Below are 8,383 nucleotides of genomic sequence, written 5' to 3'. Positions count from 1 at the left end.
ACCCTAACCCTAATGCCCTAACCCTAACCCTAATGCCCTAACCCTAATACCCTAACCCTAATACCCTAACCCTAATACCCTAACCCTAATACCCTAACCCTAACCCTAACCCTAACCCTAACCCCTAACCCTAACCCTAACCCTAACCCTAACCCTAACCCTAACCCTAACCCTACCCCTAACCCTACCCCTACCCCTACCCCTACCCCTAACCCTAACCCCTAACCCTAACCCTAACCCTAACCCTAACCCTAACCCTAAACCCTAACCCTAAACCCTAACCCTAACCCTAACCCTAACCCTAACCCTAACCCTAACCCTAACCCCAAACCCTAACCCTAACCCCTAACCCTAACGCCCTAACCCTAACCCTAACCCCTAACCCCTAACCCTAACCCTAATGGTGACTAACCCTAACCCTAACCCCTAACCCCTAACCCTAACCCCTAACCCTAACCCCTAACCCCTAACCCTAATGCCCTAACCCTAACCCAACCCTAACCCCTAACCCTAACCAAACCCTTAACCCTAACCCTAACCCCTAACCCTAACCCTTAACCCTAACCCTAATGCCCTAACCCTAACCCTAACCCCTAACCCTAATGCCCTAACCCTAACCCTAAACCCTAACCCCTAAGCCCTAACCCTAACCCTAAACCCTAACCCCTAAGCCCTAACCCTAACCCCCTAACCCCCACGGCGCTAACCCTAATGGCCCTAACCCTAACCCCTAACGCCCTAACCCCTAACCCTAATGCCGTAACCCTAATCCCTAACCCTGACTCCTAACTGCTAACCCTAATGGCCCTAACCTGTAACCTTAACACCCTCATCCTAACCCCTAAGCCCCAACGCCCTAAGCCCCTAACCCTAATGGCGCCCTAACCCTAACCCCTAACGCCCTAAACCCTTGCCCGGAACCACGTACCCTCCGGTTCTAACCCTCCGGGCCGAGCAGAGCGGGACTTCCGGGCCCCGGAGGACTTCTGTACCAGCGAGGGGTCCTCCGGGCCGAGCAGAGCGGGACTTCCGGGCCCCGGAGGACTTCCGTATCAGCGAGCAGTCCTCCGGAAGGGCTACGGGGGCCTATGGTGCATCGAGGTGGAGCTGGACAGCCATTTGCGTTCCCGGAAGTCCTACGGGGGTGTGGAGACATGTCTGTCGGCTTGCTGGGGCGGCCCGTGGTGCAGACAGATGGAGCTAGGGTGTTAGTTTGTGGTTTTGGAGCATACAGACATGTGTTTTTGTGTGGTAGTGTGGTGTTATGGAGCAGTGGTTTTGGGGTGTTCAAAAAAAACCACACCTCATTTGCATACGTAATTGATGTATTTGCATAATTAGAGGTTACCCTGTATTCCAGTTGGGAGTAATGTATAATTGTATGGTGTGGATTGCTTAGGGATTACTCCCAACTGGAATACAAGGTGTACCTAGGGTGTCTGTCTTGGTCAGTATAGAAAAAAATTAAAAATAATAAGTCTGGTGCAGCAGTAGAAAATGGCACTCACCCTGGGAGCAATTTGTTGAGGTTTACTTTATTTTCATTTAAATGAATAATTAGTCCCAGGGAGGTGCCATTTTCTACTGCTGCTAAATCATGTTTTTAATTTATGGTTTTGTTTGAGGTAGACATCAAAGACGAAAGACAGACACCAAAAAAAAAATCCCCTAAATCAATGACAAGACACCAAACCAAGTGAATTCAAAGACAAGATGACAGAAACCAAAAAAGCCCAAAGACAAAACTATAAAACAAAAAATAAAAAAGAGAGACAGACACACACACAAAAACAAGCCTGAGAAAGACCAACAAAAAAGATGCAAGGGCAAAGACACAGACAAAAGCCAGAGACAGACAAAAAAACAAATCAAGGACAGAACACAAGAGAGCAAATTAATCTTTATTGATTGGACATTTTTCTACATACCTCAGGGGATCTAAGAAGTACTCTTTCAAGTATCGTTAGGAGCTCTCACAGCAGTTAGGGTGATTTTATACACTGCTGTTAACATTCCACCGTTACTGCCTAAGCTTGACATTCTCCTCTTACTCCTCAGATGTAATTCCATCCCGCTATTGTCTAACAGTGCTGTTTTCTTTGGACACCAGTTATGCTCAAGTAGTCATCTACATTTCTTTAAAACTATGCAAATTTGCAAAAATCTACTTCACACAGCTAGTAATGCACATGCTTCCTTTTAACATATCACTATCTAGAGGTAGGTGTAGCAGTTGACAACGCTCCCAGAGCTGCAGGAAATTCTTTCGCTCAAAGAATCATCTACAAACTTCATTTCCATTACTTTGGGAGTCCCAATTGAGAGCTGCCTATGCTTGCACAAATTCTCCTTTTTTTTTCCCCGGCACCTCCATTTACCTGTGTGCGTGACAGACGCTCGCTTAGCTTTGTACTGTCGTTTCCTTTTTCCATTACCACACTGATTTTGATTGGGATACTTTACTGCCTAGAGTTGTTCTGTTAATTTTTTTTTTTTTATGTTTCCATTGACCCATGACTAACTCCAAGTAAGCCTTTAACAGCATTATTTACACCTCACCTCAAAAATTTACTTGGACTACCAAGATTAAAAATACTTTCTTCCTCACCATAAGGGTAGCAATTACTTGAACATTTACTCAGTTTCCACTCGTGCTTCTTATACACACACGCACTCCCCCTCTAAAAACTCATCCTTACATTAATAGCAGTTGCAACGCTTTAGCGCCTGCGATTCTTCATGCGGCGGCTTGCGCGATTCTCATTCCCATTAGGTACTCTGTCTGTTGCTTCGCAGACATCCGTTTTCATCTGAGGCGACGTCACCGCGATCGGTATTCCCAGGCAGAGCGCGAGACCGTTCCTCTCGTCCCGATGGGCCCTGCTAAAACAACAATTGACAAACAACATTACATCACAAACCGCAACACCCATCAAAAGAATTTACAATGCTACTAATACAAAATACAGTTAGGCCTCCCTGCTTCACAATCCGGTCCTTTTCAATAACGGCCGATGAGCCCCCACGCCCTGCGACCGCAACCGGCAGTTTAACGACATACTGTCCTGCAATGATGGGCACCAACCACGTTCCAGAGGAACGTTCCCCAGGAATGGCATTCCCAGAGGGCCTTGAAAAAAGTCACCCTGCCTGCAAAAACCTCAGCCTGAACCCCCCGAGAATTACCTCAGCTGGGATTCTAGTTTGCTTATTCTCTACATGTCTAAAAAAAAATCTCTCTTCTACTTACAAGCTGCAAGGACAAATTAACACACATATACAAACACAAATCATACAGTGTTAAAACACATTCAAAACACCGCTCATTTGGCTACCACACAAACCACCCCTGACTCTCAGCTCGTCCGTTCCGCCACCTGCCTGCCGCAATGAGCCGTGGCCCACATTTACGGGGCTCCTCGGGAACGCCGCTCCCGGGAGACTCAAAAAACAAATCACCCTGCCTGCAAAAGCCCCGGCCCGAGCACGCCCTGCATCCAAACATTGGCGATGAACATCGCCTCGCAGAGCGGCCGGGACCGGGGAAAAAAAAACCCCAGCCGGGGGAAAAAAAAAAAATCCCCCGGCTGGGGTTTTTTTTTTTTTAAATAAAAAATTGATCTCCTGTCTGTATTACATATAACCTAAAACAAAAAAGCCACACATACCAGGTTAGACACCCCCCCCATATCCGTTTCACCACCCACCAGCCACAATGGCAGATCACCCCATATCTAGGGGGTCCACCCCAATCATGCCGGGAACTGCCTCACCACATGCCTCTTGACATCACCGCTCCACATGATTCTATAGCATCAGCCTTTGTAACCGGAAGCCGAGAAAGACGCTTCCCTAGGTGGGCCCCTGCTGCTCTTCTTCCCTTTTAATTGTCCGCTCTGGCACAATCGGCTCGAGAATACACTCCGGGGACTCGCATCACCCTGTGCCTCCTGCAAAATGCTATGTAAGGGACTCTACAGCCCGCTTGCCGATAGCTACCGGCTGCCCCCAGAAGCGGGCCATACAACCTCCACCCAAACGGGCCATGCTAATTGACACATTATCCTCCTGTGCTTTGACTATTCCATCCTGACAAGAGTTACTACACAGAGGCAATGCAGCTCCACCTCAAATACACATATACACGCTCCACAAACATTACCTAAAGATGCTAGAATACCACACAGGGGAGACTTAATGCTAAGCCAACAGACATAGCCTGACGGTAAGCACAATGGTGCCAAGGACGCTTGGCACAAACTCTGGCGTGGCTCTGCCGTGCGAGAATGCCATACTCTGGAGACCCAAGATGACCCCACCGCTAGGAATAAACCCCTGGAAAACCTCTCAAGAAAGTCAGACATCAGAACTGACGGCAAAGCCCGAGCAACAGCCACAAGACACTGACCAAAAGCACCTACTATGCTAAACTACACCGACAGCATCATGCTTCTACATCACACCACAAAAAGATGCGGTCAATTGGTGCTATACCGATGACTCGAGCCCGTGTAGGCATGACTGACGGCTACCGCAATCACATTAGGATGCGAGTATGCCTGAGGCACCTTGGATGCAAGTGCCAAAACAAACACAGAGATGTTTGATAAGGTACGCTTCTGAACACACGCTAGACGTTCCACACAACCTTTCCCACTCATCCCAGAGCTGTTTTGCCAGCACATGCATCGTGATGCGTATTGCTCCCTCCGCCCACACGAGACTGATTCCCCGCAAGCTACCCTCCCGTTACGCCGACGTTTAGACGCGCTCAGTCTCCGCGACCTGAGGATTTTTGCTGCGCCGCGTTGCTTTTGTGGTGCCTCTGGTCACGGTGCATTGTCAATGGCCATCCTCCATAGCGGACGTGTCACTAAATACAAGATGCCGTTAATGGCTTCGTGCCGCTCTGCCGCTCACAAACACAAAATACAAAGCTGTTGAACGCACGCTTTGTCCGCGAGAGAACAAAGCTCCACAGCTCTGCTCATCTGCTCCTCTCCGATTCCAAAGATAACGCTTCACAGTCAGAGACCTCTGTGGCACCTGAAAATCCAGAGCCGCGCAATGCTAGATCTGCCCTAAAGTGACCGACCGCTCTGATGCCTGTCACATGCTGCTCCTCGAACCTCGATTCCTCAACCGTTTCCACAGGCTTGCTACAAGGCGCCAGCAAAAAAAAAAAAAAAAAAAATCAGGAAAACCATTGCCAACTTAGAGACTTTGCTCATGCTACCTCACGAACTGACTGTGTTCTGCTCAACTCCCACCCACATGCACAGAGACCTCAACGTCACTTAAACCCTCTATGCTGGCTCTGCAATGCCATACGATACCAACATAAAGACAGCCGTACGATGCGTGTGCAAATATAATGCTGTACGATGCAACATGCTCATAGATCGCAGTCAAGGCAAAATACAATACAGAGCACTGCAATGGAAGACCAAACACAATACAGGGCCAAGAGCCTCTCAAAGGACAGTCAATATACATGTGGAACGATATAATACAAGTGCGACACGGAGCCGTATGACACGAGACAGTCTTGAGCGGCACTCGATATGAGTGCGGAGGGATATGGTAAAACACCCGTACAGAGCCGAACGATGCATTACAAAATTCAACTACAGAGCAAGTTATGATGCAAGGCCATACAAGTTCAAGTGTGGCACGATACGATGTAGAACGTGATGCAGGGCCGGACAATGCGAGACAGACTCGAGCGGTCGGTCGAAATTAGCGCGGAGCAATAGCGTACGAGCCAAACGATGCGTTACAAAATTCAAACGGGGAGCGACAGAATACAAATGGCAATGCGAGGCCATATGAATTCAAATACAGAGCGTGCAATACAAAAAAGTTACGCCGGGCCGGGTGACGCAACGGCGTCTCAAACGGCAGTCGATACGAGCACGGAGGGTTACGACACGATACGAGGCCAAACACGCAGTGATACGACACAAAGCAAAGCACAAAGCGAGGCGATCTCAGACGGAAGCCAAAACCTATGCAGAGTGCTGGAATACAACACAAAACTGGGATATTTGATGTATGCAATGCCAGGCTTTAAGACCTACACCCGTAAGGGTGCAGGGATGAAATGCTGCAGGGGCTCTCTATGGAAACAGAACTCAGAGCAGAGCTGTCATTGCAACCCAGATCGCCTCCACAAAGGCGACCCTCCAGAAACTTCTGTGATGCAAAACGCACTTTAAGCTCTGATCACAAGATGAGAAGTGCTCAATGGGCTCTACGCCAAAGCAGCGCGGCATTAGAGAACCCATAGACACCTACCGAGGTGGGTACCAAATGCCGAGAGCCCGTGGGGCAGTAGAGACCTCCGGAAAGCATCATACAGGAGACTGAACGCAGACAACACAAATGATGCTAGGACACAGACATAGGCCAGAAAGTTCATATCCTGCGGGTTGGAACCCAGGCCCTCTATCCACCCCCAGACATAACAGAGCCTAAATAGCCCTCTCCACAACAGTCGTTAAACCACCCTCCCGGCCTCACACCATCCACCGCTTTTGCCACTTACCCTTCAGAGGGCAGGGTCCAGAATCCATGCTCAGCAGCAGCGCTTCCTGTAACTGGTTCCTCTTAATCACCTGCAAGACAGAGCACCGCTAGTCACTGACAGGCCGGCTGGCATTGACTGCCACGATGACACACTCCTCAGAAGTGCCACACTGCTCTCCCCCCACCGCCCCCCCCCCCCCCCCCCAAAAAAATCAGATGTTGCAGCTGGCATATCCTACAGAAGCGAGAGAACCCAGGAGATAAAGCACTCATCCTGCTCTAGAGCCATAACCTGCTCTGCAGTTCCTGCCCTGATGCTCCTCTCTCCTCTGCTGACTCAACTTAAATCCTCGGCTGTTTGAGGAAAGCCCTCACGGTGCCTGTAAAGACCAAAAGACAAACACTCAACCGAGTAGTCACATGATCCTCAGCGATTCGAGCCCAACCGGACCGCATAATGAGCCACTTGCCTTTTCTCAGGCTAGTGATTGCTGTGTGGCTTCACCGCTCCAAAACATAGAGAAAAAAGCACGGTGCCAAGATACTGCCCAAGTCCTCAGCCCGCTCGTGGCACTTCCTCTCTCCCGCTCCTTCACCTAGGCTGCTCAGAGCCAGACTCTTCAGTCTGCCGTGCTGAGGCCTGGCCGCCGCCTGCAAAACACCAACAGGGTAATGATTCTAGCTACGTGTGTATTATGACACGTCAGTAAATTGCTGATTTAGCACACTGGTCATGTCTCACCTTGCCAGAGACCGCTCCGGTGCAGATATCCCACCTCACACATTGATTCTGACCTACAAGACACCAAATAAGCTAGTCAAGATCCACTAACAGTCACGCCAGTTCTCAAACATCAGATGCCAGCCTGCCTTCATCTGGCACTCTGCTACACCTCTTCCATCACCCTTTGGCACGTGGCTCATTGCTCCGCATCTAAAAAACCCAAACAAACCGCATAAAGCGATTTGCCTGGATGCTGACCGACAGCTTGACGAGACAAAAGGTCTGTCTTCTTTCTGTATATGCCTTCTAGATACATGTAAAAAACAAAACCAAAGCCCAGGTATTGAGCCCCACATATACAAGCTAAGGTACGTGCAAGCCTTGACCCACTTGACCGCCACAGAAACTGCTGCTCCCAGAAGGCCAGAGTCCAAGGCTCCGGCACCTGGAAAACATGATGAAAATAACTCTGTTCCAGCTATCTACAGCTACTTGTCCAGAGATGGACCATACGGTGCTTTCCAGACCTATCAGGGCAGGTCAACATAATACCACACCACTGTAAAGCTATGCTACCCACATCTTTAGTATTTCTACACCCCTGGGCAGGGCAGCTCCAACCACACAGCAATGCCGTGCATGGACGCCACAAACATGACGGAGACACAAGAAGATGGCAAGCGACAAGGATGACTCCCATACAGATGATGATGCCGACAGAGAAACCCTGTGACACCATAAAGGTGTGGATGCTTTAGAGCAGCCCCGGGAAAGAGGGGCGAGGGCTGTGGCCCGAGAGAGAAAGCTCACGTCAAAACCAGACCAAAGGATGCATGAGAAGCTGGGCTTTAAGACCTAAGACTGTTAAGGACATGGGGATGAAAGCCCAAAAGACAACTCCGTCCAAACAGAGCTCTCAACAGTGGAGCTGCAGGCACCACCTAGCCCAACACTGCAAGAGATGACCATTCAAACATCTACGATGTAGTGCATGCCAGACAAATGCGACCTCTAAGCTATAACTGCAAGACAAGAGGGGATTGATGGGGGCTCTGCTCAAAACTTTCAAGAAGGATACCAACATGCCTGCTGATGACAAGAAGCTCTCGGCAAGAATCACGATTCCGGGAC

The sequence above is a fragment of the Phaethon aethereus genome (genome assembly GCF_964289735.1).
Source record: "Phaethon aethereus genome assembly, chromosome: 2".
Lineage (NCBI taxonomy): Eukaryota > Metazoa > Chordata > Aves > Phaethontiformes > Phaethontidae > Phaethon > Phaethon aethereus.
The sequence above is the reverse complement of the archived record's forward strand: the minus strand, read 5'-3'. Positions refer to the sequence as shown.